The 27,973-nt window shown below is 44.5% G+C and overlaps 1 protein-coding gene across 7 annotated transcripts in view; it reads right to left on the reverse strand.

The window, feature by feature from the left end:
* The window catches only part of PLD5 (phospholipase D family member 5), a 385,783-nt gene that overhangs the window by 190,434 nt on the left and 167,376 nt on the right, over nucleotides 1-27,973 (reverse strand). The window contains exon 1 of one of the 7 annotated variants that reach the window (XM_057315034.1): nucleotides 726-961. The exons of the other annotated variants lie outside the window; for them this stretch is intronic. The gene's annotated coding sequence lies outside the window, so the exon portion shown is untranslated. Of the gene's footprint in view, nucleotides 1-725; nucleotides 962-27,973 lie in introns of those variants that run through there. 7 annotated transcript variants of the gene reach the window in all.

The following is a 27,973-nucleotide window of genomic DNA, read 5'->3' on the forward strand; positions in this document are numbered from 1 at the left end:
GTCCTAATGTCCAGCTTCAAACCAGCCTTGAAAGAAAAATTCAGAACTTCCTACACGAGTATCTTCCTCTACTCCTATGTTCCTTCCTCCCTATAGCAATGCAAGTCTTATACACAACGGTGCGTCTGCGAGCTACTTTAGGCCATAAGTTACATTTTGCACACTTCCAGTTTCTAGGACACTGTTGGGCGTATATAGAACTAATTCAGAAACTGAAATATGAGGTTTTTACTACTGGAAAATAAAAATAACATGTACTGTTATTATTGCTTCACATATCCTGATACTTCCCAGCCAAAAGCACAAAATGATACAAGGAAATATTTAAAACCTGCCTTTCGCAGGATTTTAGTAAAGTGGGCGATAAGGAATGGATAAAAAAATCGCAATAATCAAAGCTTAAATAAATACAACAAAAGTATCCCAATGAATGTGTTTTGTCTGTTGATACTTCCTTGTCTATTGACAACACATACACTGCCCCTGGCTCTGCTCAGTATGGTGGTGAAGACGGTGTGGTTTTCACTCCTGAGTTAGCCAGGGGACACATAATGTTTTAATAAAGGAATGAACTCTTTTTTCCCCAGTTTCAGAAATGTAAGTTCTCCTGCAACTCTTGATGGAAAACTGCACACCTGTAAATGCTTTCAGAACAGAGACCCGTTTCATATACCGCTATGCCTCCCCAGTGCTGGGTACATAATTAGGGCTCAAGAAATACCTACAGAATGAATTTGGGCTTTCAGCACGGAACCCAGCACTCCTCAGTAAAACTGTTAGCTGTTTTAGAAACAAAAGTCCGTGTGCCTTTGATGACTGTCACAGCCAGAACGGGGTTGGGTGTGTGACCCGGAGACATCGCAATTCGGGGATCCAATCACCCCACCACCATCTGCAATCAAATTTTACATTTGCTGAGGTCTGATAAGCACAGGACAGGCAGCACGGAAATGACCGTGACAAATCTCCCTAGTCCCCCGGAATTTACGATCCAGAGAGAGCCTCTCTCATACATAGTAATTCCAACAGGAGGTAGACTCCACAAAATGGTGAAACGGGAGTGAGAAGTTTAATTAGATAGATAACGCATCATCCAAAGCACCACCGTGCGCGGGCAGGAAGGACAGGTGGATTCTGTTGGGGCTCAGGGCCTGTGGAATTGGAGGAGGTGGGACTTGAAATGCATCTCTGGGTGAGCTCAGGTAGAGGAAGGAGGCTGCCCAACAGTGTCCTCGGATGTGTGTGAGCTGAGCCCAGGAGGGGGTGAGGTGGGAGGGACAGGAGCTTGCCTTGGCGGAGAGGGTGGACGGCCCCAGGAGGGACCACACCGTGGCTGGGAGCCAGGAAGAGGCGCCTGGGCTTCGCTTCGGTGCACTGGGGAGCGGCCAAGGACGCTAGGGGCTCGCCCTCGGGCCCCCCGCGTGCCACTGGAAGGAAAGACCCGGAGATGAAATGTCGGTGGAGAGCAGGCACGGCTGAGCCAGCTCAGGAAGGAAAACGAGAAGTCTGAGTTCAGTCAGCGGGAATAAAACGAGGCGTGCCGGCCACGCAGCTTCCGGAACCAAGTCTGAAAAGATGTAGTGTTGGATGGGCTTGCGGAGAAGGTGAGGACGAACAGGCGGGAGTCCAGGGTGACCGAGATTTTCCCAGGGTCGACACGTCGTCTCTCAAGAGGGCGACCGTCACCATGTCCCCCAGCCTCCTTGCGCGGCTTCTTGCCCCTCCCAGCCGTGTTCCAGACTGAACTTGGGTTAATCATTCATGAATGAAAACCTGTGCACTCGGCTTCATGATGAACACCTCCTACAGGCTTCCCCACCATCCTTAGAAGATGCCCCCAACCCCCTAAGATGGTTGGCGAGTGTTTACCAGTCCGGTCCTGCCTCCTCGTAGCCTCACTGAACTCAAACGCCCTTTTTCAATTTTACACCAAAGCCACACCAGACATCTTTTGCTCCTTCCTGTTATTTTCTCTAGACTTTGGCATTTCATGCAGATTTCCCAACCACCATTCCTACTCTACTCTCTCTCAATTAACCAACAAGGTCCTAATTTAAACAGTACTTCTTCTGAGAGATTCCCTTACCCCCTCAAACTAGGCTAGCTTTCCCTTATTACCTAGCCCTACATGACTCCCCCTCTATCCTACTCGTGCTCTGGAAATTACTTGTTCAAGGCTGGCTTTCCCTGACAGATTGTGGGGTGCGGGAAGGCACGGACCTGCTCCACTGGCTCCATATCACAGCCGCGTAGTGCCTAACCGATTGTTCAGGGCACAGGAAGTATCCAGAGAATCTCTGCTGAGTTTCCCTGAAATCGGAACTACTGGAAAGTTGGCGGGGATGGGGTCCCTTAAAACGGACAAGGAACATGAGGAAGGAGGTAGACCAAGGACTGGGAGAGATCATCAAGGGGGAAAAAACGAAGAGAACACTAGCCTAAAGCCTACCATGGGGGGCATGCCTACATCTCTCTGGCTGGTAGAGTGTGCAACAGATTGGGATTCAGAAGGGACCAACACAGAGGCAGGAAGGCAAGCGAGGTCCAGGAGAGCATGGTGTTTGGGAAGCCAAGGTGAGATGAGGTTAAAAAGGTGGAGAGAGGGATTTTTTTAAAATCTACTTCAGAACCTTTGACAGAGGTTGAAGTTGGGTATTTTTAACTTCTACCCACATTTAAAGTCCAATCGTCTGTGTTAATAGAAGCATGAGGGAAGGACCCCAGATAATGAGCAGTTTCAGCCTCCCCTGTAACCAAAGACTGTATTTATTTATCTTTTTTTAAAGATTCATCCATTTATTTTAGAGAGAGAAAGAGAGCAGGCGGAAGGGCGAGGAAGAGGGAGAGAATCCCAAGCTGACTCCCCGATGAGCACGGAGCCTGACGTGGGGCTTGATCCCAGAACCCCGAGATCAGGACCTGAGCGGAAACCAAGAGCCCGATGCTCAACCGACTGAGCCCCCCAGGGGCCCTAGAGACTATATTTAGAAATCATACCAGAGAGAACCCCTCTGACAAGAAACACCCCAACACACAACAGCTGCTGACAGAGACGTAACGAGCTTCCATTTCACTTTGATATAACAGGCGTGCTGAGGAAGACGAGAGGAGACTCGAGAAGCCCAGATACACGGAACAGACGGGACGAGGGATGGGGAGTAACCGCCCACCTGTCGCTGGCTCTGCGCCACCCCTCCCCTGATGGCGCGCCCCAGGGCTCCTGGCAGGCAGGCAAACGAGGGTTTCCAATCTCGTCTAGAAATCTTGAGACCAGGTGTCCGTACCCTTGGATCCATGGATAGAATTCACAGGACTCTCTGAGCTTGGCCTGTACTTTCCCTGCTCTCCAACTGCAATGTACCATTCCCTTCAGTTGCGAGGACAGGAATACGGGACAGGGGACCCCACCGCAATACCGGAATCCCCTGTGAGTTCATCACCAGCGAGATCTGCACACCACGGTACCGTTACCGGCAACATCTCCACGTCCTCAGCACTGCTCTGAAATTCTAGGGCTCGTCAGATCTTGTCATTTCATGAATAAGTAGTGCAAGATAGACCTTACTCCTTCGCAGATTTTTAAAAAAATATTTTGATAACTGTATTTCAACATTATTGGTTGCAATCCTATGTGTTTAATGTATGCATTTAAAAACACAGTTCGGGGCGCCGGGCTGGCTCTGTCGGTAGACCGTGCGACTCTCGATGTCAGGGCTGTAGGGTCAAGCCCCACGTCGGGGGTAGAGATCACTTAAAAATAAAATCTTTTGAAAATTAATGAATTAACTAATTAATTAATTAAAACATAAACACATCAGCCAAGGAAGGGCTCCTCAGAGCACTGCACCCTCATCAGGCCACCCGGAGTGCTCAAGGCCGTCACAGAAGGGTCCCAGAGCACCCCGGCCTGGTAACGCACGTGGAATCGTGTAACATTTCTGCACATGAGACACTCCACTTCGGGGCGCCTGGGGGGCTCCGTCGGGGAAGCGTCTGCCTTTGGCTCAGGTCATGATCCCAGGGCCCTGGGAGCGAGCCCCACTCTCAAACAAATAAAATCTTAAAAAAACAAACAAACTCCATTTCAAAGTTCCATGGTCCTTCCCAACTAACAAACGCTTGAACTGGGCCACACCCGACGACGGTTTCAAGAGCAGTTGCTCATAAAATTTCCACAGAGCAAGCGGCATTTGGATCATGAGAGGACAGTGAAGTGAAACCTCTTGCTTTCCCCACGTGATCCTGATACTTTCCTGGTTCCCCCAGTATCTTTGCTCCCCCAAATCACAAGGCTGCGACCCCCAAGTAAAGGCCTCTGTCTCTCCTCCCTCCTCACTGACGTGCATCATCTACTCTGTTTTTTTTTCCGATTTCGCACACATTTTAGTAAGATTTTTTTCCCCATTACTGAAGCCTCGGAAGTGGGCAGGATAACCAAGAGAGATTTTCGAGAGAAGAGAATTAGGACAAAGCCAGTTACGGGAAACGTGTAATCACTTCCTCCTGGTAGAGAAAGTGGGCCAGGTGAGCAAGACAAGAAGAAAGGCCTGGAGAGACTGGAAGAGGAGGAGGGCAACTGCCTAGAAGCCACACAAGACCAAATTTATCATCATTGTTTGTTTCTTCCTGAATATCAAAGTCAATTATGATTTCATACTAAAAATAAAAATAGAGACACCACCCCCGGTCTGCAGACGCACTGGTGCATGGGTAACGAATTTCAGGGAAAGCCCCTGTACAAGGACCCTGCTCACCTCTTCACGTCTCCCCTCCCTGGGACCTGGGGACCGTGATGCCTCCTCTGTGACACAGCGCTGGTCTCCCATGCCTGGCTAGAAGTTGCCTCTAGAAATCAGCTTTGAAAGGACTTATTTCTGTGACCTATCGTTTTATTTCCTTTAAGGGCCAACAGTTGGCTACTCTCCAGGGCCTCGGTCTAATTAGCATACAGGCAGAACTCATTTCCATGCACTGACAGCCCTCCCTATCCTCTTCCTTGGCAAGCAAGGAAAGGAGGAGGCAGCCCTCATTAAAATTCACCTTTGGGCAAGTCCCTGGAATGCCTGCTTGCACCCTCTCTATGAGAACGATGCCCAAAGGCTTAGCACTATTTCTGACACCTAACAACAAGGGGAGAAGCTGAATATACAAAGACCCAATACAGCAAAAACCTTTTTGTGCCTCTTTTTACGGTACTTTGAGATAAACTGCAAATGATTTGAACCGTGAGTCCAGGGAGTTCAAGTGGAATAAATACATTTTAAAACATGCATTTTACATTGTTAATAGCTTTTAAAATAGAACTCTAGCTGCTCTTATTAATAGTATGTATTTATTCCAAACTTAACGTGATCATCAAAATTTCTGTTTCAATCCAGAAACATATTTTATCTTCTTAAAGAACTATCTGCAATTTCCTTCGACTAAGCTACTGAAAAATGCAGTCCCTGCATTTGCTGGCTTTACAACATGGTGTGTGGATGCTGGCAAATGCAAGAGTGTTCATATATATATATATTCACACTTGATTTTGGGAATATTATAGAGAAATATTTACGAGTAAAGGATTCATTATAAGGCAGACAAAATCCAGCTCTGCCAGCTATCGGCTGTGTGACCTCAGACAAATGATTAAACTCTTCAAATCTGTTTCTGTTTCTGAAAAAAAAAGTTACTACGAAGATTATAGGAGATAATCTCTGTGAAGTGCTTTGCTCAGAGCCAGCTTCATAGGAAGCACTAAATAAAAGACAGATTTTTTTTAAGTAACTTATAGTCTGAAAATTTACATGATTAATTAAAATCTTCTCCAGGTTCTCAAACTGATGTAGCAGTCACTACAAAGATTCTACAGGTATTGGCTCGAAGGAGGCTTCTCAGTGAGGACCCACGTGACTTTTTCATGGTGAATCCATTTTCATTGCCCTCCTGCAATGGAGCACTTATTAGGACTTGATTACATACGTGGGTGTGCGGCTGGTCAATTCAGTGACTTTCACTGCACACCTGTTAGCTCTCTGATGGCATTAATCGAGGAAACTGAACAAAGGGCCCCTTAGTTCATCAATACAACTAGATACGGACTCAAAGTAGAATGATGCAGATTTTGTTCCCTCATTTGGGGTCACCTGGTTGTAATGAAGGCCCAGGACCGACAAGGCGGAAGTTGACCTTCCCAAAGATACTCGAGTGTCTGGCATCGATGTAGAAGACTGCCCACCTCTGGACATGAAAATAATTGATACAGACCAAAGGAAGTTGGCTTTAACGCAGCTGAGATACAGGTTTCATTTTTTTATCCAAGAATTTGGGTCGGGGTGAGTTTACTTGTGAAAGATAGCAGTAAAGACATCGGTGAGGTCTGCCGGGCTAACAGTGTCCTGATAATTCTTAATCTGGCATAAGGATTAACACTGTTGAATGTTAAAGTAATTAGTAAAGTGATTGTTAATTGTTTTAATAATTTTTGGCCAACTTTTTATTGGAAAGTTGTTAGAAGAGTACAGTGTGACTGATATATTCATTGCAAGAAAGAAAGTTATGTATATGTATATAATATTTCACACACATGCATTTTAGAAAACCATTTGAGAATAAGCTATAGACTTCAGGATGATTAATCTCTGAATTTTCAGCGTGTATTTCTCACAAGGAAGCCATGTTTCCAAATAAATGAAAACAATTATCACGCAGGAAATTTAACATCAATATGGTGCTATTACAATATTCAAATTTCCCCAGATACCCCAATAAGGTCCTTTATTTCAGTTTTTTCTTTTCTTTTCTTTCTTTCTTTTTTTTTTAGATCCAAGATCCATTTAATAATGTTCACTCATTGCATTTAGCTGTCAGGTCTCTTTAGTCTATGAGAATTCCCTAGCCTTTTTTTTTAGTTTTGTTTGTTTTCCTTGATGTTGATAATTTAGAAGAGCCCAGGCCAGTCATTTTGCTAAATATTCCCAGATTTGATTTGCTTGACTAGTGCCCCATGACTAGTTTTGGTTAAGTATGTTTGGCAGGAATCCTACCTAGGTAACGTGTTCTTCAAAGTACATCGTTTGAGGTGACACATGACATTGGGTGGTCCCCCTACTGGAGATGCTAAATTTGGTCCCTTGGGGAAGGGAGTATCTGCCAGATTTCTCCACTAAACGGTACCTTTCTTCCCTCTATAAGTAATAAGTAACTGGTACAGAGTGTCTATAAATAGCCTATCACCTAACATTTCACTCACTGATCTGCCATCCACCCATTGCTGATTCTTGACTCAATCTCTCTTGTTGATAACTTTCTGTCATTAATGCTATATTTGTCATTTGGTATTATTCTGCCAGGAAAAGCTTTTCCTTCTCCTATCACCGTTCTTTAATTTTTTTAAAAAACATGTTGTTTTATTCATATGGACTCATGGATTCACTTTTCTAAGCAAGGTGTAGTTATCTATTCTGTCGTTACTCATTGTGCTGCTCACACGGCTGCATACATGCCAGCGGCAGCTCCTGCAAACCGTCTCCTGTGTTCTTCTGATGTCTCTTCCAGTTTTTGAACACTTTCGTATTTTTTGTCACTTGATGTTTCATTTGCATTAACTTTTAAATGGACTTCTGAAGAAACAGCTGCAAAGAACACGATGGTGAGTTTGAGGAGGCAACAGCAGTTCCCTGTTTCCATAATTCTAGAAAGTTCAGACTACAGCCTTGTCAAGTCCAGGCCTATAGCTGCATTAAGTGAAGAGTAACTACAGCTTTCTTTTTGGAGAGAGGCAGTAGGGCAGTAGAGGAAGCATTATAATTATAGCTATGACCCTTTGTCTGCATGTTACAGTTTATTTTTATTTATTTATTTATCTATTATCTTTATTTTTTTTTAAGATTTTATTTATTTGACAGAGAGAGATACAACAAGAGAGGGAACACAAGCAGGGGGAGTGGGAGAGGGAGAAGCAGGCTCCCAGCGGAGCAGGGAGCCCGATGCGGGGCTCGATCCCAGGACTCCAGGATCATGCCCTGAGCTGAAGGCAGAGGCTCAACGACTGAGCCACTCAGGTGCCCCTAAAATTTATTTTAAAGACAGAATGTATACACACCCATGTGTGTGTGGGGAGAAGGGCAGAGAGGGAGGGAGAGGAAAAGGGAGAGAATCTCAGGCAGACTCCATGCTGAGCCTGGAGCCCAGCACAGGGTTTGATCTCACAATCCTGAAGTCATGACCTGAGGCGAAACCAAGAGTCAGAAGTTCAACTGACTGTACCACCCAGGTGCCCCCACCCCAGCCCCACCCCTGGTTCTATTTCTGACAGAGCTCACAGCCAGCAAGACACATACATGTTCTCTCTCCCCAGTCCACACCCTACGTGGGCACTGAAAATCAATCCTGACATTTCTCCTGCGCCTGGCCTTGGCCTCACAATCTCTCAGGCTAGGATGATCCAGGCACCTACTAACAACTAGGGCTGCAGACAGGATGAAACTGAAATTACAGCTTTGAGGCCAACTAGAAAATAAAGCTGATCACATTTTCTAGTTAATGCAATCTTACCCAGGAAATCATTTTTATTTCAAATTTGTTGAACAATATTTCTAAAATGGATAAAGATTATTTTTCTGGAATTGGAACACACTAAGTAGAATTTTTTTTACGATTTTAAATTTTGCCTTAGGACCCCCAAATACTACTTGGTAGAAGATATAAGAAGTTAGTCCAACTCTGTAAAGTTCAAGATTTATTCCCTGATTTATTCTAAGATAAGTTCATGACTCACTTCATGATTCAAGTTGTCTCCTTAAAGCACAGTGAAATTTTTAGTAATTTAAGACTTACTATCAATTAGTTCTAGTACTTGTTTTCAAAGTAAGGGCCAAGGAAGATAGGGCTGCCATTCACGTCCTTAATATTACTAGATCTTATTTAATAACTGTGAAGCTGCAAAGCTTCGCTCTATCATTGCTAAGGGATAGTGGTAAGTACATTTTCATGAGTGGGAGATTATATGCATTTTTTTCCTTTCCTTCTTTCTCTATCTTGAATCTCAGCAAGTTTTAGACTTTGGGGCCACATTAATAAATCTCATTATTTGGCAAATTCTTTTTTTTTTAAGATTTTATTTATTTGCAAGAGACAGCATCAGCAGGGGGAGAGGGAGAGGGACAAACAGACTCCCCACCCAGTGGGGATCCTGATGAGGGACTCGATCCCAGGACCCCAAAATCATGACCTGAGCCCAAGGCAAACGCTTAACCAGCTGAGGAACCCAGGTGGCCCTGGCAAATTCTTGTTTGCCCACCACAGGCTATGTCAGACTGATGAGTACCCCACTGACGCCAGCTAAATGAGAAGCTGCCTGGTGGCCACCGAGGAACCCAACACCTTGTTTAGATAAAGTCTATGCCGCAATGAAAACCTTTAAATAAAGCAGACCTGGGAAGGGCTCCTCAGAGGAACACAGCAGCTTCCTGTCAAGGAGAGTTGTGTGAAGCTGGTAATACTTCTAGAAGCAAAGAGTGAGTTTGAAAAGCAGGCAAAGTGTCAACCAAGTGGCCCATCAGGAGGTCAGCAATGGTCAATCGCAATCTTAGACTATGTGTTCTCCACAAGGGACCCCGCGGGCTGCAGAGCCCAGCCACTCAGCAGGGACAATTCCGGCAGCTAGATTCCAAGTCCGCCAAGAGCGGGCAGCATCATCTGGTACAACATGTACCATTTCCAGGGGTTTAAAATAGTTTTTCCAAATGTGTCTCTTCACAGTCCGAATATGGCTTAAGTTTCTTCTGAGTTGAGATACTAAAGGGGATGAGACAATTTTGTAAGGACTTTCATGGGGAAAGGGTTGCAGGGGGAAGAGTCATAGCAGGACACCTATGAGAAGACCACTGAGTGGGGGCTGGGGGAAAGGGGAGGGGGACTTAGGTCAATCGATCTAGTTTTGTAAGATTCAGGACGCTTCTTCCAATGTTTCAAAGCATTACGTGCATAGGTTAAGATGTATGCACATATGCAAACAATACAGACCATCTCCGTGGAGACTCCCGCTCTGTCTTCCAGTTCCCTGCCCCAGGGCTGACACGTAACCATCGTCGTTTTCTGCCACGAAGATATTTCCTGCACACACATTCATTAATGTACCTACTTTCTGTGTTTGGACCTTCCAAAGCACGCAGGGTAACTCCGAAGGGACACAGAAGGTACCAAGCCCTCACTGACTCACCCAGAGGACGTGAGGACCTCCAGAGAAGTCCAGTTCAGGGCCAAAAGCAGACGTTGCCCATGCACTACTCCCCTTTCTATATTTTTCTATCCCAAATCCTGAGCTGTTAAAGAGAGGACGCTGTGTGTCTCTGAGTGGAAGGGGACAGAGGAGTGACAATGAGAAATGCCAAGGTAGGGAGGAGTCCCCGTGATTGGAGAGGGCGGACTAGTCTGTGGGTCTCGCAAGCAGCACAGGACCGACCATGCGGCCCCAGGCCTGCTTGAGAAGATGGTCAACTCCCAGCAGTCAGAGGTCATATGCTGGACCCTGAGCCCTGGGGCTCGACTGGTCCTGCCATAAGTCCCCAAAGCGGAAGGGCCACCAAGCTGAGCCAGTGGAGTCTAGAAACAACCAGTGCAGACAAGCAGATTACCAGAGGGGCCTCCCCATGATCTGAGGCTGGATTCCTGCCAGGCTGATTCCCGTCAGGGAGGATTTGGTCTGATTTAATGACGTGAATGGAGTTCCTTTTAAATCTGAGTTTGGGGCTGGGATGTCCACCTACCACACAAATGTGGCATTTGGTTTTCTTCTAGTGGGCCGGACAGAGGCTGTGACCCCGAACCGCGGCCCAGCCTACCAAGCTTACAAAATTCAAGGAACTCCCCAGGCTTCGCACGGAGCCTCCGTTAGCTCTCCTGGCTCACGGACAGGCATGAGAGGCCACACTGTGAAACCGCTCTGGAAGCAAGAAGCCATCGTCTCTGACCAGTGTTGCTGGGAGCGTGACCCAGCCCGTCTGCCTGCACACACCACTCTAAGTCAATGAGAAGAACGTAAAACAACATTTAAAATGTTTCAAAAACAAAAAACTCACCCACCACACACAAACAGAAAACCCCACTCATGCACAAAGGCAAATGTAAGTTTGTTAAAATACACACATATTTATGCACACATTTGTTTTTCTTTTTTAGGTACAGACTGAAAACAGGAAACCCATGTAAGGGTTAACCCATCCCATGAAGCCCTTTATAGGACCTCCACACACCTGCTTCCTGTCAGGGAATGGTATTTCCCATTAATTTTTGATAAGAAATCACATTAAGCTTCCCAGAGGAGGACTTGAGGAGTTTAAGGGAATTGGGTTCTGGGCTATGCCACCATGTGCCCTTTCCTCATTATCAGTTTGTAGGGCAAAGTTTCATCCAGTGGCTTATTCGTTCCTGGCGAGAGATTTAAAATGACATTGAAAAGGAAGTTCCAGGTGCTAATGGTGCATGTGGTCTGTACACAGAGGATTAAGCCAAATCCCCCTATGGCTTAACTACTTTAGCAGCCTTCAGGGTCACATGGCGCTGAACAAACTTACAGTTTGTATAACTGATCTCTGCCAAAAGGAAGCTACCGCCCGACTTAGGAAAAGGTGAAATTAAGAAATGGGCAAAACCATGAACATTAGAGACTCTTCCTGAAAAACTGCACATGAAGATCATATACTCGCTGTGAAATAATAGAAAAAAAATACATGGGTCTGTGCCCCCCATTCCTGACACAGGGCTCCTGAAACCCCTGTCATTTCCTGGGATTGAGGATTTGGAGTGACAGGAGTATCTTTTGTTCTCATGAGGTGACTCTGGGGCTGGTCGCCAGGAAGACCAAGCCGTGATTAGAAGCTTGAAAACTTTAGCCTTGCCCCCCATTCTCAAGAGAGGGAAGCAGGGCTGAAAATGGAGCTGATGGCTCCTCATGCCTCGGTGATGAAGCCTCCGTAAAAGCCCGAATAGTGCGGAACTGGAGGGTGAACACACCCACAGGGACAGAAGCTCCCGCTCTCGGGATCTTCCCAGACCTCACCCTATTATCTCTTCATCTGCCTGCTGCTTTGTCTCCTTTAATAAACTGGTAAACATAAGCAAGTACGTTCCCGTGTTCCGTGAGCTGTTCTAGCGAATCAACTGAACTCAAGGAAGGGGTCCTGGGAAGCTACAACGTGGAGACAGAAGTCGTGGGTAAACTGGGGCCCTACTACTTGCAGCTGGCGCTGAACGGGCAGGCAGTCCTTAGGGACTGAACCCTGAGCCTGCGGGACATGATCTCCAGGCAGACAGTGCCAGACTGAGTTAGACCGTGGCACACCCAGCTGGTGTCACACAGCATTGCTCTGTGGGGGGAAAACCCCCACACGTTTGGTGACCAGAAGTATTCGAAGGGTTGTGCATGGGGGCGCCCGGGTGGTTCAGTCAGTTAAGCATCTGACTCGACTTCAGCTCAGGTCATGATCTTCCGGTGGTGAGATCGAGCCCCGAGTCAGGCTCTACGGGCGGCAGGGAGTCTGCTTGGGATTTTCTCTCTCCCTCTCCCTCTGCCCCTCCCCCCGTGCTTGCACGCACTCTCTCTCCCAAATAAATACATCTTGAAAAAAAGAAGTGTTCTGCATGTAAAGGGGATGGTAGAGGAGGGAAAGATTTCTTTTCCTAATACATCCATATATTGAAAAATAGCAAAAATGATCGCGGTGACTATGATCATGGTCACAGCACCACTTATCTCGAATGCCCTCCTGCCAAGCGTTTTGCAGACATTATCATACTACCTTGTGACACATGTATTAGTATTCCCATTTTTACTTTTATTTTTTTAAGATTTTATTTATTTGTCAGAGAAAGAGAGACAGCACAAGCAGCGGGAGCAGGAGACAGAGGCAGAAGCAGGCTCCCTGCTGAGCAAGGAGCCCAATGCGGGGTTCGATCCCAGGACCCCGGGATCATGACCTGAGCTGAAGGCAGATGCTTAACCGACTGAGCCGCCCAGGCATCCCTGTATTTGCATTTTTAATGAAGACAATGAGGCCTGGGGAAATAGTGTAATGTGGAAGCCCCAAAGTCACAAGTCGGTAGCAGAATCAGTTTCCAATCTTGTTCTATCCGGCACCCAAATCTGCCCCCGGGCAACGCATCCTCCTTGTGTGTGCAGATGATTGCAAGGCCAAGAGCCCAAACCCAGCCCTGCTGCTGACGGGGTGGGGTAACAGCACGAGCGCCAACACCAATAAACACTGGCGAGCCAGGCTTCTCTGTTCTCCTTTGGCTCCATAATAAGACATATTTATTACTTCCCCCAATAATTTTCTATACTCCATTAATACACTGATGGATTTTTAATCCTGAAAGGACTGCATTAATTAGCCAAAGCTAGCTCTGATTTCCTCCAGCAGCTGTTATCAATCCTTTAAAAGACTGTTTAGTGCTCCAAGGGGTATAATTTCCCTACTTGAACTCTTGATGGATTTAGATACATTTAAAAACTTATGAACTCTATTATGAAGTATGATAGAGTTATTGTGTATTATAGACATGAGAAAAAGGAACACTGAAGCACTTTCTATAAAGTTTCTTATAAATATGTAAATATTTTAAATAATAAGCAATAAACCTTTCATTCATATTCACATTATAATTAACTTTTTAATTTAAGTAGCAACCGGGTAGCTATAAATTTGGGCTTCTGATTCATTTCCAATCACCTTCTAATTTATATTTGCTCTCATTACAACTAGTCTACGAAAAACTTCAATCTTGCAATTCTCTAATCTTGGAAGTTTAAAAATTCATAAGACATAATTAGAATCTGTGTAGGAGACATTAGGGTTTAGTAAAGAAATGCTGAACCAGGAGTCACGGGAGCTTGGTTCTAGGCTCGAGTCTGTCTCCGACTCAAATTATTTCTTTGAACACAATTTACTCACCTATAAAACAATAAGGGTTCCAGAGATACTCCTTAAGGCCCCCTCCCAGAGTTAAGATTCTAAATTACAGGGGTGCCTCCGTGGCTCAGTCACTTAAACATCTGCCTTCGGCTCAGGTCGTGATCTCAGGGTCCTGGGATCGAGCCCCGCATCAGGCTCCCTGCTTCTCCCTCTGCCTGCTGCTCCCCCTGCTTGTGCTCTCTCTCTGTCAAATAAATAAATAAAATGTTTTAAAAAGATTCTAAATTATACATTTTTATACTCCGAAACTACTTAAGTGTATTAAAAATATTACAAGCTATATATGTAGATATGATTATATATAATATGAGGAATAATTTGCTGATGTAACAAAAACCAGAACTACATGCGAGTAATCTCCTTCCAGTTGAAAATGTCAAATGCGGAGAAAAGACACAAAATTCTAAATATCGTAATGTTTCCAAACTACTGGGAGTCACTTATAATAATTAGTCATTTTTAAGTATTTAAAACCTTTTAACACACTCCATAATCGTTATCCTGAGGGAACAGTACTAGCCCGATCACTCAAGTGTAGAAAAATAAAAGAAAGGTTTTCCTCCTCTCTCAGTTAGCCCTGACCACCACTCTCAGACTTGAACACGCCATGCCCCCTCTTCTGCATTTGTATTTTGGGATATGGAGGAGTGAGGTTGGGGAGGGAGGGTGGGGAGAAGCAGGAAGGAAAGAGAAGGGATAAAATTATGGCCAAAGGCAAAAATAGAAAGGAGAAAAAAACTTATGAGCAATCAAGGGAACACTGGCATTTCCATGAGAGGGGAGGACACTTAGCAAATGGAACCTTGAACTAAGAGAGGATGTACCCCAAAGTAGACTATGGAGGACATGCAGACTGCTTTTCTAGAATCCAAACTTTTTTACACAAAATACTTCTCCCTCCCCCCCTTTTTTTTTTTGCCATGGGAAAAATTCTCTAATTGGAATTTAGTCATTTCTGGTCAAGTGTAAGGATGAAAAGAAAATTTCCCAGGCTTTTATTTATTGTTCAACAAGGATATTTTGAGCAAGGTCCTGTCTGAGTGGAATAAATAATTTATTGCTTTTTTTTCTTATTCTTAGAGTATGGAAAAATATTGTACCTGGAGAAGGTCAAAGAGAACACCTTGTCATGATATAGGCAGAAGGTACCACATAAAATCCGAATCAGGATAGCAGCACACTCAACAGTTCTTTTAGTGTCCACTGAAATGCCAAAGCTTACTTGGTTATAGGATTGATTTTTTTTTTTTTTCCAGCAAAAAGTCACCCTCAGCAGGAGCTCTAAACCAAAAGCATTCTTATGTGGCTGGGACATAAGTCAGCAGCCAGAACTGTAACAGGATGTCAAGTATCAGACTCCACTGTAGGCCAAACTTCAGCCTGGTCCCATGCTCCCTAAACACACATGCTGTGAGCAGACAGCTCATAATTCAGGCACCTGTCTCACTCTTCTGTAAGTGGTGGACAGACATATGTGGCTCTATCTCTTGGATATTTCCCAGAGAGACCAGTAAGATTCTGTCGCTTCTCTTCTGACATACATAATGGAAACAAACCCTCCTGAATGTAGTGGGTTACTAACACCACCTTTAAAAAAAATGGTCACACCTGTTTCCTACCCTCCCGCTCAACAGAAACAGTAACGACTGGGTCTCTGGGGGGGGGGGGGGGCAAAAAGTTTCCTTTCTTTCAATTCATATAAATAATGTAATCAGAACATTTAGCTTCTGTGCACCAACGAGAAGCAGGTGGATAGCATCTTCGCGTGAAAAGTAATCTGCAACTAAAATGTAAGCATCAAGAAAATCCCTTAATTCTGTTCTCTAGGGTTAGCCCCCGTGAACGGTTAGTGGTCGAAGAGACTGTGAGATTTACAATTTCAATCCTCCATTTCATAAGGAAGAAGCCAAGGCAGAGACAGATCTCATAGCTTTTCAAAGTAGCAAGGCCGGCCAGTGGCAGACCTGGAGATGATCTGAATTTAGGCTTCCAGAACCGCTATCCGGGATCTTTATTCGCCCAATAGATTCATAATCTTTTATGCGAACCTCCTAGAGCTTTGTGTGTTTAAAGTATATTTACTGTAAATGAAACACCCTCAGTAAAGTATACGGCTTTGGGATCAAACCCAGTCACACCTTCAGAGTGCACACACGAATAGCCACACGAAGCTGGACGAGACCCCAAGTAGCCAGTTGTGAGTTTGGTAAGAATTTGGCACCATAAACTATTAAGGAACATTTTATGTTGAGGTTCAGAGTTTTTTCACTTTCAGAAATTGCAGATAACAGATTGTAGTCCTGTAGAACCAGGCTTCCCTTGTGAAAAGGAAAGGAAAAATCCCTCAAGTGTTTAAAATCAGCATATCTATGATAGGCCAGTAGTGAAGGGAACTCCGTCATCTAAAGGCCTAGTGAAAAGGTGGACTGCTGCATCCTGCTCCCACAGGCTCGCATTCAGGAGACACGAGGGGAGGGCGGAGAATTTTCATGTCTAACGAGTTTCTGAAGATTTACTGCGTTCCTCAGACCTTCTCTGGCTGGGACCGATGCTCCTGGTCCACGACACTTTGAGAACCAATGGTTAAGAGCGTGAGCCTTGCACTGACACACCTGGGTTCAAATCTACCATTTCTTAGCTGTTGTATGTTCAGGCAAATGACCTAATTCCTGCTGAGAAATCCACGGAGACGCTCACCGAGGATTCCTTGTAACATGACAAGTTCCTTTTCTCTTGCTGTTTTCAAGATCCCTTCTATGTCTGCAGCTTCTGACGGTTGGAATAGAAGTGTCTTGGTGTGAGTCTGAGTTTATCCTACTTGCAGTTCATAGGGCATCTCGTCTGTATAGCCATGTCTTCCCTCAGGTGTAGGTCATTTTCAGCCATTAGTCTTCAAATAATCTACTGCCCCTTTCTTTCTCTCTCTGCCTTCTGAGAATCCCGTAATGCACATATTGGTACATTTCCGGATATTCCACACGTCTCTTAGGTTCTGCCCACTTTTTTTAATTCTTTTTTTTTTTTTTTTTGCTCCTCAAACTCGGTAATTTCAAAAGATTTGTCCTGATTCTTTCTTTTACCTTCTCAGGTATATCATTAAGCCCCTCTAGTGACTTTTTCAATTAGTTATTGTATTTTGCAGTTCCAGAATTGTTTTCATTCCTTTATAATTTCTGTTTGTTCTCATTTTGCTCACCTATCATTTCCCTCATTTCCTTTAGTTCTTTAAGCATATTTAAGAGAGTTGTTTTAATGTCTTTGGCCGGTAAGTCTAATGGCTGTGTTTATTCGGGAATGGTTTCTGAACATTTATTTTGATCTGAATGGACCGTGCTGTCCTGTTTCTTTATATGACTCTGATTTTTTTTTTTAACTGAACACTTAAAAAACCACCTTCCTCAGTGTTGCAGACTAGCTCCAGGCAGGAGAAGAAGACATCCACTAATCAGTCCAGTGTGCAGACTTCACATTTCCTCAGGCTTTTTCTTGCATCTTCCCTGGGCCTGTGTGTGTCGCCCCCGCCCCCACTGTCTACATGGCTGGTTTTAAATGCCTCAGTTTCCCTGGGAGTTGCACCCTTGCTTCTTCTTGGGGACTCAGCTGTTCTACTGTATTCTTCAGACAACAATCTCCAGCTGCGGGCACCTGTGAGTCTGCAGTCCCCTTGCGGTTTTCGTGAATCACGCCTGATGTTCCCTGTGGCTTCCTTTAGCCTGAGACCTGCTGTACTGCTCTTGGTTGTCTGAGCTTCTGGTTAGATAACAGAGGACAATCCCTCAGGCAGCCCTCACGCAGGCTAGAACCCTGCAAATTCAGTCCATTCTGCTCTCTTTGGTTTGTGGAAGGGAACTGGAAACTGAACCACCAACTCGTCCAAACTACACCACGCCACGCCAGGGAGCAGTTGGGGCAAAGGTGAGTTAAAACACCATAAAACACCTTGTTGTTTTGAATGTGGGTTATTCTTGCTTGGACATTCACTTGTTTGCTGTAGATCTCTGACTGATTTTTAGAGCTCTTATAAAATTTCTCTAGTCACTGTCTAGTTGCTTATTTAATGTTTCCATGGGATTTTCCTACGGAAACTGGAGTGCCTGGAGTTCCTTAATCTGCCATCTTGCTGGTGTCTTCATTGTACAGTTCCTTAAGCCTCGGTTCCCTATAGTACTTACTTCACAGCGTGGTTGTGATGATTAAATGAGATAATATACTAAAAAATATTTAGCACAAAACTTTGCATATAGTAAAAGCTCAATAAATTTTGGCCACTATCATTATCATAAAAATAGGACAACTATATCGCCATTGCTGGGAGACTTCACTGGGAGACAGAGTGCTGACTTAATTGTGCTTGACACAAACCCCCAACCCCAGCACTCCCACAAATACTTGTTGCTTCATCTATGCCCACCATGCTCTACATTTTTATATCCATTTATCCATAGTGCAATTTTATATCCATTATCCATAATGGGGACGTGTTACTGAATATCTGAAACAGATTTTTTTATTCTTGTTTTAGGTTTTTTAAATCACACTTATTCACAAATTTTAAGAGAAGTTTCCATTCCTTCCTTTATCTAAAGGTCTAATAAAGTTGTTTTTGGTAGTTTTTTGTTTTTGTTTTTTGGGGGTTTTTTTGGTGGGAATGTGAGAAAGCTGCATATACACATAAATCTTATCTTTAATATAGGTATGGTCAGGTTTAATTTTAACACACTCCTGCAAGATAAAACGGCAGGGGGTACCTTTTTCTCTCTGAAACTATATCTCATACTTCTCAAATAGCACACTCCTTGTTTGGTTCCGTCATTTCCCACATTTTGGCCAACTACTGAGACTAGTTCTTCTATACTTTCCAACATGTAATTCATCTCCCTTTTCTTTTTTCCTATACGCCACTTTGATGAACTTACACAACGATGATTTTGCTAAAGATGTTAGCTGTCTTTCTCGAGAACACGTTTCATCGGTCTTGTACTGGGAAAAAAGTGCTAAGTCAGTGAGTTCCAAAGCTATCTTTAACGACCACCTTGGGATATTATAACCCAGGGGCAGGAAATGACAGTGAGGACCATAGCTTAGAGAAATTATCTGAGCCAGATGTCACAAGCATACTTCATAGAATTAGTGATCACCTGCCGTGCAAGAAAACCAGGAACATAAGCTTTTTTGCCTGGGCTACAGCAATTGCTCAAATTGCTCCCACCTCGGGTTCTGTATTGCTGTACTGACCATCCAGCATATCTCCACCAGGGGCATGAGACTTGGTGAATTTGCATCCCAGAAACCTCACTGGTCAGCACACTGAGATTGGGATGCCTCCAACATGGAACTGCATTAGCCAAGCCCCAAGAGACGCAAGTCAGATGACCCTGCACGGATCTCCCATAGCCCAGAACGAACAAGTGGTTCTGGCCAGGGCATATCTTCAAGCTACAGGGAAGCTCAAAGAGTCAACGTCTCGTATAAGAATGCAGTCAGGGAAAAGGAGATCATTAGTCCTCAGAAGAGCCTCTCATCTAAAGTAGTGTGACTCAGCTCACCCACCACAGAAGCTAACTTGCCAAAGAGTCCTCTAGTTCCCTTGAAACACCCCCCCTTCCCTCGTAACCATGGCTTGCCTGGTCCTTCTTCTGTTCCCACTGCAGAGCAAGTCCCTTCCTATTCCTTCTCGCACTTTTCCTCCAAAAAAGACACAATTTCCTATTTGAAATTCTAATCACACGATAGCTCTGCTTTGCTGACAATACATCCAGACCACCTTGATGGGAGTGTTGGATGTTTAGTCTAAACTACTCAGTTATATATAGACAGACAGATCTCTTGGCTCTCACCTATGGATGGCTCCTAATTTTGATTGTTTTACTAATTTACCTCTGACACAAGCTTTATTTCAAGTTGGGAGAGTGACTTTAATAGCCTCTATTGCATCCCAACAAATACAAAGTCGCATTTTTATGTTTAATAACTTAAAAAGTGAAAACATTGAAATTTCTCTGCAGGAGTCATTCGTAATTCCTGTAAATTAAACGTAGCCCAAAACAACACATAGGTCACTGTGTTTCCCTTCTCATGTTATGCACGGTTGGGTCCAGCAGTTACCTATTCGAGGACTGATGCATTCCGACACGCAGGTGGCCTTGCCACCACTGCTATGGATGACAGCAAACCACAGGGCACTGCTTCCCCTGCTCACCATCAGATTTTCAGCCAGCTGCAGCCGTGGCTTTCTTACAGAGTAAACACGGACAATGCGACAGGCACCAAAACTTAACTAGTTCGTTAAAACCATATTGGAACATTAAATTTCTTTTGGAAATAGATGGAACCTGAGTCAATACGTAATACCGGACGAGACAGTTGCCTCATCAGCTGTAAATTTGGTGGCAGGTGTATTTCGTGAGTCAGCACACACTTACTGAGTATCTACAATGTGTCAGGAACTATGCTAGATGCTGGGGAAATCCACATGAAAAACACAGTTGCACCCCTCAGGCTTACTCACCTATCCGGCACGTGGAGAGCCTTCAACACTCCTCCTTGTGCCACAATTCAATACTCCTGATATTGAAACAACTCGGTGCTAAGGGGCACCCAGACCCTCACTCAGATCCTCAGCTCCAGCTACACTGACAATGCACCGCACGGATCCTTCACCTGTCTGATTCTCTCTGCTGATGTCACGCAGAATTACCTCGGCATACACTGCAGGCTTTAGAATCAGAGAGACCTGCGTAAGATTCCACTTGTCCTGGGAGAACTGCTTAGACAAACGAGCTCCGTCACACAGGCCTGGGCCTGAATCCTAGTTCAGTCACCTGCCACTAGAGTTACCTTGCTGAGTTCAATTCCTCTCTGCCTGTTTCCTTATGTGTAAAAGGGGGCGGGGGAGGAACCGGCTTCCATAGGGCCGATGGAAGAAGCAAATGATGGCACGCTCAGCACGGTGTCTAGAACATACTGACCACACAGTAAATATCGGTTATTACTATTTGATCATTAAATGACTTACTGTATTTTAAACACTTAGCACAATTAAAATCAGCCCATATTCTGGCAGCAGCAAATGCCACAGACGCCATTTTGTTTCCAATAGAGCTTTTAACAGCAAAGTCAACAGTGGAGCTGGCTGCCTCAGGACACAGTATCCTCTATCACTGGAGATGACCAGACGGACATTCCTGGCTTTCGGTCAAGGCTGGGGAGGAGGGTTTCATGTACTCGGAAGACCTGGGGTGAGATAAAATTTAAGCTTCTTCTCCACTTTAGTTTTTCTCGTTCAGTGACTTGTATTTATCTCTGGTTAGAAAATTTACTATTATGAACAGTAAGGTAACATACAAACTTCAAACAATTTTTATATAGAGCCTATAAATTGGGAAATATTCAAGAATTCATCCAATACGTTTTCTCCAGAAAAGGATAAGTCCATCCTTCTTCCTACTTGTCTTCTTCTAACAATTAGAAGGAGAAGCTATTTCATCTCAAAATGAACTGTGATTTTCTTTTAAAATTTTTATGCTCTGTTCATTTTTTAATCTCTTGAAGCAAGAACCATGTTCTCTGTTGGCTCTGCTTCTGGTGATAATATTATGAACTAGGTCAGAAGTTAGTTTAAAAAAAAAGAAAAGGTCCATAGCTAAGAATCTCATTTCAAAAAAAAAAAAAAAAAAAAAAACTTGGCCATGTTCCGTGTTCAAAATAAACTCTTCTCTATTCTGGGGCAATCATGAGATGTTTCTGAGAAAAGTGCTGTCATGAACACTAGCCAAGGAAATGTACCATGGAGGGAATAAGGGTCAAGATTCTGACCACCTGACCATTACAACAATGACAAATCACTTTCCACTTGTTTCTCAATGCCTCCAAACCAGTATTGTTAATGGGAGTGAGGTCCTGGGTACCTGGTCAAGGAAACATTACCAAGTTTGCTTTTACTGATACTTTTATCTGCAGCTTGAGAAAGGGGGGCTTGGAATGGGGATGTTGGAATACTCTTGAAAAGTGTCCTGTCTAGAAGAAGAAAAACATAAAAGGGAATATCAGTGGCATTATCTAGGACAAAAGGATGTGCCCTGGGACACTGAAGGAACGTGAGAGCAAAGAAAGGCTGGTGCCTAGACAGGTGGGTTTGAACACACTCCTGGGCCCAGATGAGAAAGAGGTCAGGGAGGCAATCCACAGGGAGCGTGCCCTTTTGCAACGCTGAGATTTTAAGTCCCATGGTGTTCCTCTCCTGCAAGAACAGGTTTGCTCTGCTCTTTTTCCCGACTCCTGGGCTGTCATCTATGCCAAATGCTGCCAGTGGGCACGGCCAAGACCTGGACAGTCTTGGGCCGGTTCCCAAACAAGTGTGCTGCGGGGCAGAAGGAAAGAGCTCCATGACCAGATGGCCGTTCTGCTTTGCTAGGCGAGTTGTTTGCTTGTGCATTTGAGTCTACCCAGAACTGCTTCTGCACCTTGGCGAATCCCAAGGCGGGATGTGGGAGGCCTGCCCTAGGACACCTTGGTAAAGGAAAAGTTGTTTTGTTTGCATTTTAACAGTGAGAGTATTGCTTTCAATTAGAAAATGAAGAAAACAGGTGTCAAGAAGATAAGAGGGAAAGAAAGGATAAAGTAATGATTTTCAGCACAGAGTGAGGAGAGATTGAGAAGTGAAATCATATCTGGTCTTGAGACAGCCTTGGGGGAGGAGTAGAAGCGAGCGAGTGGGTCCCCCGGGGGGCACTGAGGGGCTCGGGCTCCAAACCAAGGAGAATGGGAAGAATGCCACAGACGGATGAACTTGAAGTCTGTGCACCAGCCATAAACCAAGCTGGGAAGACAAGACTGAGAAGACTTGCGGATAAAGAATTTTTGAGGTCTGACTCCGGGAGGCAGGAGAATATCAAGAGGCAGAAGCCAAAGCATCGTAAGACAAAAATAAACATATTTGGCACCAACCTCCAGGAGCTTGGTGATCTTCTTAAGGCAGGTCACTTGGGAAGGAGTTCTTATCCAACGTGGCCTTTCAGAATCACTGGAGAAGCTTAAAATACAATACTTGGGATTTAATTGGTTTGAGGAGGGGCCTGGATAGCGGTATCTTTTTTTTTTTTAAGTTCTCCAGATGATAAGTTCTCCAGATTCTAGTAGGCAGCTAAGTTGAGAACCAGTGAAAAGGCTGCAGGAAAAATTTCCTCTCATCAGAGATTCTCAAACTCATTTAAAGGTGTACCTATCTCGTTTCACTGCACTTTGCAGACACACTTTTTTTTTTTTTTTTAACAAATTGAAGATCTGCGGCAACTGTACGTTGAGCAAGTCTACTGGAGTGATTCTTCCAACAGCATTTGCTCATTTTGTGTCTCTGTGTCCCATTTCAGTGATTCTCACGATATTTCCAACTTTTTCATTATTGTATTTGTTATGGTGATCTGTGATCAGTGATTATAACTAAGACCTCAGGGGCGCCTGGGTGGCACAGCGGTTAAGCGTCTGCCTTCGGCTCAGGGCGTGATCCCGGCATTCTGGGATCAAGCCCCACATCAGGCTCCTCTGCTATGAGCCTGCTTCTTCCTCTCCCACTCCCCCTGCTTGTGTTCCCTCTCTCGCTGGCTGTCTCTGTCTCTGTCAAATAAATAAATTAAATCTTTAAAAAAAAAATAACTAAGAGCTCAGATGATGGTTAGCATCTTTTAGCAATATATATATATACATATATATATGTATATATATATATAATATGATTAAGATATGCAAGTTTTCTTTAGACATAATGCTATTGCACACTTAATAAGCTACAATATAGTGTGAACAGAACTTTTATATGAACTGAGAAATGAAACAATTCATTTGACTCACTCTACTGCAATATTTCCTCTCCTGGAGTTGTCTGGAGCCCAGTCTGTGGTATCTCCGACGTATGCCTGCATTGGCCAAGTACTTGGAGTTGGACAAAATACTCCATAATCAACCATTTAGAGGTTCTCAGTTTTCACTACAAAACCTCACTGTGGTTAATAGGCAGAAAGACACTCTGCTTACCCAAATACCAGTGGGATTGGTGTACAATGTTCAGTGAGTACCAGAACCACAGAATGTCAAAGTCACAGAGACCCCACACGCCACTCGGAAGCCCCACAGGCGCACCTGGGCCAGCCCAGAAAGTGCCCACACTCACGCTGGGTGGGAGCGGGAGAAAGCGGGCTGCAGGTGGGGTGGAGTTTTCATGTGCTGCAGCCCCACACTTTGATTATGTGCCAGGCACTGCCACGCACGTGTGACACAAAGGGTCTCACTGAAGGCACAAGCTCCAGCCGCACTGTCTGGCTATTACTCCATAAACATGCCAGGCGGTTCCCAGCCTCCCTGCCACCTCGGGCCCTCTTCCTCCAGGCGCCTGCCTCCTGCATGTCCCTTCCAATGTGAGGGCTGCCTGAGTGAGCTGTCCGAGGACCCTCGTTCCCTGCTCCCTACCGTCTTCACTTGAGGGTTCTCTCCTTTCCACAGCATTTATGGCTTCCTGCCATCTCGCTCTCTGTCCACCTGTATCATCAATCTATCATCTGTCAATCTACCTATCATCTATCAATCATATATCTATCACCTATCAGCTGTCACCCATCTATCTCTCTATCCAGATGCTCGCTCATCTGTCTTTCCTCTGGAATCTAAGCTCCACTAGGGCAATCCCCCTCCCCTCTGTCTGGCTGTCTGTCTCTCTTCCTCCCCGCTGAACAATGTCTAACCATCCCTGACATTCAGTAAGTACCAAAAGATTTGGCACCACTACAGTAAGTTTATTATTATTATTATTATTATTATTATTATTATTATTGTTATTTTGATGAACAGAAATATCTTTTGTGCTGCAAAGAGATGGTTTATTCTTTGTTTAATGAAAAGAAAACAACACAGACAACGCAGAAAAGTGAAAAGAGGGAGAAGGGAAAAGAACTCTAGCAGACTGTGGATGATGTTGGTATCATCATGAAATCAGCGGCTTGTTAATTCCTGGCAAGACAAAGGCTCCATGTGGCTTGCGAAGCTGAAACCGGGTGATAGAGAACCTGTCACCTTCACTGCCCTCCCTTTAATTTATGTTCTTTTGTAGTTTCCGACGGGGGCACCTGGCAGTCACCTCCCTCAATCTATCCAGAGGAATGTGACATCCCAAGGCTAATGGCATGTCTTTAAAGCAGAAACCCATCCCCAGACCTGTCTCAACAAAGTAAGAAGGGTGCTCTCTGCCTGGAAGAGTTACTGTACCTCCCAGATCCTCACCAAGGGTTATCTGGATCACGAAGGGCACAGAGAAGACGGGGTCCCCTTTGCTGACAATGCCGGCAGCCCTTCTCGAATTCCTCTAGCTGTGTTGGTGCTAACGGGCCCATTCAGGATCTGCGTGCAAGCCTGTAAATTCTAAAATCCTTACTCAGCGGGAAAGCACATTACATTTATTTTTGCTCCCAGTAGGAAAAAAATTTACATTTTTACAAGATTTCCACTCTTCTAGCACTACAATACTTTAATGAACTCTGCACATGGGATCAGAGGCTTTCCAGATGGTCAGAAGAGAATTACGGTAGGCAAGGAGGAAGCAGAAAAGCCACAGAGGACTCGAGGAAGAAAAGAAGGCAAGTTGTCAAAGGCGGTGTGCTCTAGGCAGGATGTTGCAAAATCACTGTTTTTCAAAGAGAGTAAGTACATCCTTACGGAGTCCGATCTTTGCACTCAAGCATTAAAATCCTTACCTTCGCCAGATACCGACAATGAAAAACCACCTTTGATACAGAAGGCAACATGACCGATTTCGGGTTCACACTCCCCTTCTCAACAGGTAAACAGGCTGCACACACGTTTACTCAGGCTGCCCCCACCTGCTCTCCGGAGCTCTCAGAGCCAATCCAAAATCTGGGAACCCGTCTAGATGACGTCAGACCATGTAAGTCACAAGTAAGATGGTTTCATTACAATCATCAAAGCAGTACATTTCCATTAAAACGCTAATTGGCATGCTAAGCAAAAGCAATTCAAATTGCTCTTTGCTAAAACTGAAGTAAGTGAACTTGTGAGCACACACTTAATGCTGATGTAACATCTATTAAGCACAAAGCTGGCAAACATCCTACACACCAAGAAAGGCCTCCCAAGTCCGCCATAAAACAAGCCCAAGTCTCATTTACTATTTTTCAGCCCCTTTAACGTTCTGAACTAACTTCCTTCGCACACCACCTTGCTCTAACTGGGAAGCAGGAATCCAAGTGGTGGCCGGCGGGCTCACTCCAGACAAGAGGACAGTTCACCCCGCACGGTATTTTTTTTTTTTTAAATAACATATTTGAATCCTTTCACGCCAGCCCACATGAACTCTTGTTCTCTGCAAATCCTACCCCTTACGGCAGCTTCCACAGTTCCTCCCCCGGGACTACAAAAGCTCTGTAACTTGGAGTCACCAGCGGGATACAGGGGCCAACCCACAGGAGACTCACCACACCTACACTTTGGGGAGCTGCTCCCCGACCTGCCAATCCTGCAGCTCTCAGACCTTACTGGGAACTCTTTTCAAATTACCATGAGGGCCAATGATAAGCCAGAATGTCTTAACTGTGTTATAGTCACAAAACATTTCGGATTGGAAATCAAATTACCGGGGCGCCTGGGTGGCTCAGTCGGTAAGGTCTCTGCCTTCAGCTCAGGTCATGGTCGCAGGGACCTGGGATTGAGCCCCGCATTGGGCTCCCTGCTCAGCGGGGAGCCTGCTTCTTCCTCTCCCTCTGTTGCTCCCCCTGCTTGTGCTCTCTCTCTCTGACAAATAAATTAAAAAAAATCTTAAAAAAAAATCAAATTACCTATGTTGTTCATGCCTTGCTTCTTAAAATGTGTTTCCTGGATAGAACTTCCACTAGTTTCCCAAAGTCAAAACTGTTAAGTATTTGCAAACGAAAGAGAAGAGTGTGGTTGCTCAAAACTGTTCTTCCCTCGGCTGGAAACATGGGGTGATGTGGAGTCCTAAGGGCCGGGGGCGGATTCCCGGCTGGACAGCTATGCCCTGACTATGCGTGGACAAAGTTACACGACTTAGCCTAATCAAAGCAAGAAAGATACTGCTTTAAAGTTCCTGACATACACTGACATTAATTGCATGGTGGGTCTTCCTCACCTCATCTTCCAGCTTGGTAAAAAAAAAAACAAATAAAAAGTACTGCCCATCCCGTGCTTGAAATGTTGCATGATTTAAAAAAAAAATTAACATTTGCTTATGTTTTCTTTTGGTTATCAGATATCTCTTTCCATCTTTTATGTAAGTTTTTAAAAAGTATGACTGCCCATAGCTCATTTGGTTAATAAGTAATTTGGGGGTGAGTGAATCGAATTATCTTGTAACAGTATAAATTAGATTTCTTTAGTATCTCTTGTTTCACACTTGAAATAGAAGGAGCTGCGATTCCTTGTGTTGGCACTGGAACGACAAGTGTTCCAACAATCTCCTCGTGTTTGTTCGTTTTTAACGGAGTTAACTCAAAATAATAAAATCCAAGACAGGAAATTTCAAATACGCTGATTCTTTGAAAATGTTATCATCAAAGCTACACATTTCAAATTTAATAGGAGGCAGAAGGACCATCATCCTTAAAAGTACAAAGCGATGAGTTTCGTGCGCAGTGTAACTGTCATCGGCTGCTACGTGCGGGTCACGGCACTTGGGATGTTGACTTTCCTCCATCCCAAAATGCTCTTACTCCAAGCTCTGAAGAATGCCTTCCCCCATACGAAAATCTCCATAAAGGAATAAAGATGGAATCATTAATAGCTAACTCAAGAGGAAACCACTGGGAGCGTGTGTTGCTTTGCACGAAAAACTACCATTTTGCTCTCCAGAGGACACAAACTTCTCTGGATAACCAACACCAACGCTTCGTGTGAAATAATTCTCCAGAAGAAGACATGTTGGAGGTACGCTTCCCAGTCGAGGAGCAGTAAGAAACCAGTTTCCGCCTCTGAGACTTCAAGGGGTACTTGAGGTGCGAGTA

Source organism: Ursus arctos, unplaced genomic scaffold, assembly GCF_023065955.2.
Source record: "Ursus arctos isolate Adak ecotype North America unplaced genomic scaffold, UrsArc2.0 scaffold_2, whole genome shotgun sequence".
In the NCBI taxonomy this organism is placed as follows: domain Eukaryota; kingdom Metazoa; phylum Chordata; class Mammalia; order Carnivora; family Ursidae; genus Ursus; species Ursus arctos.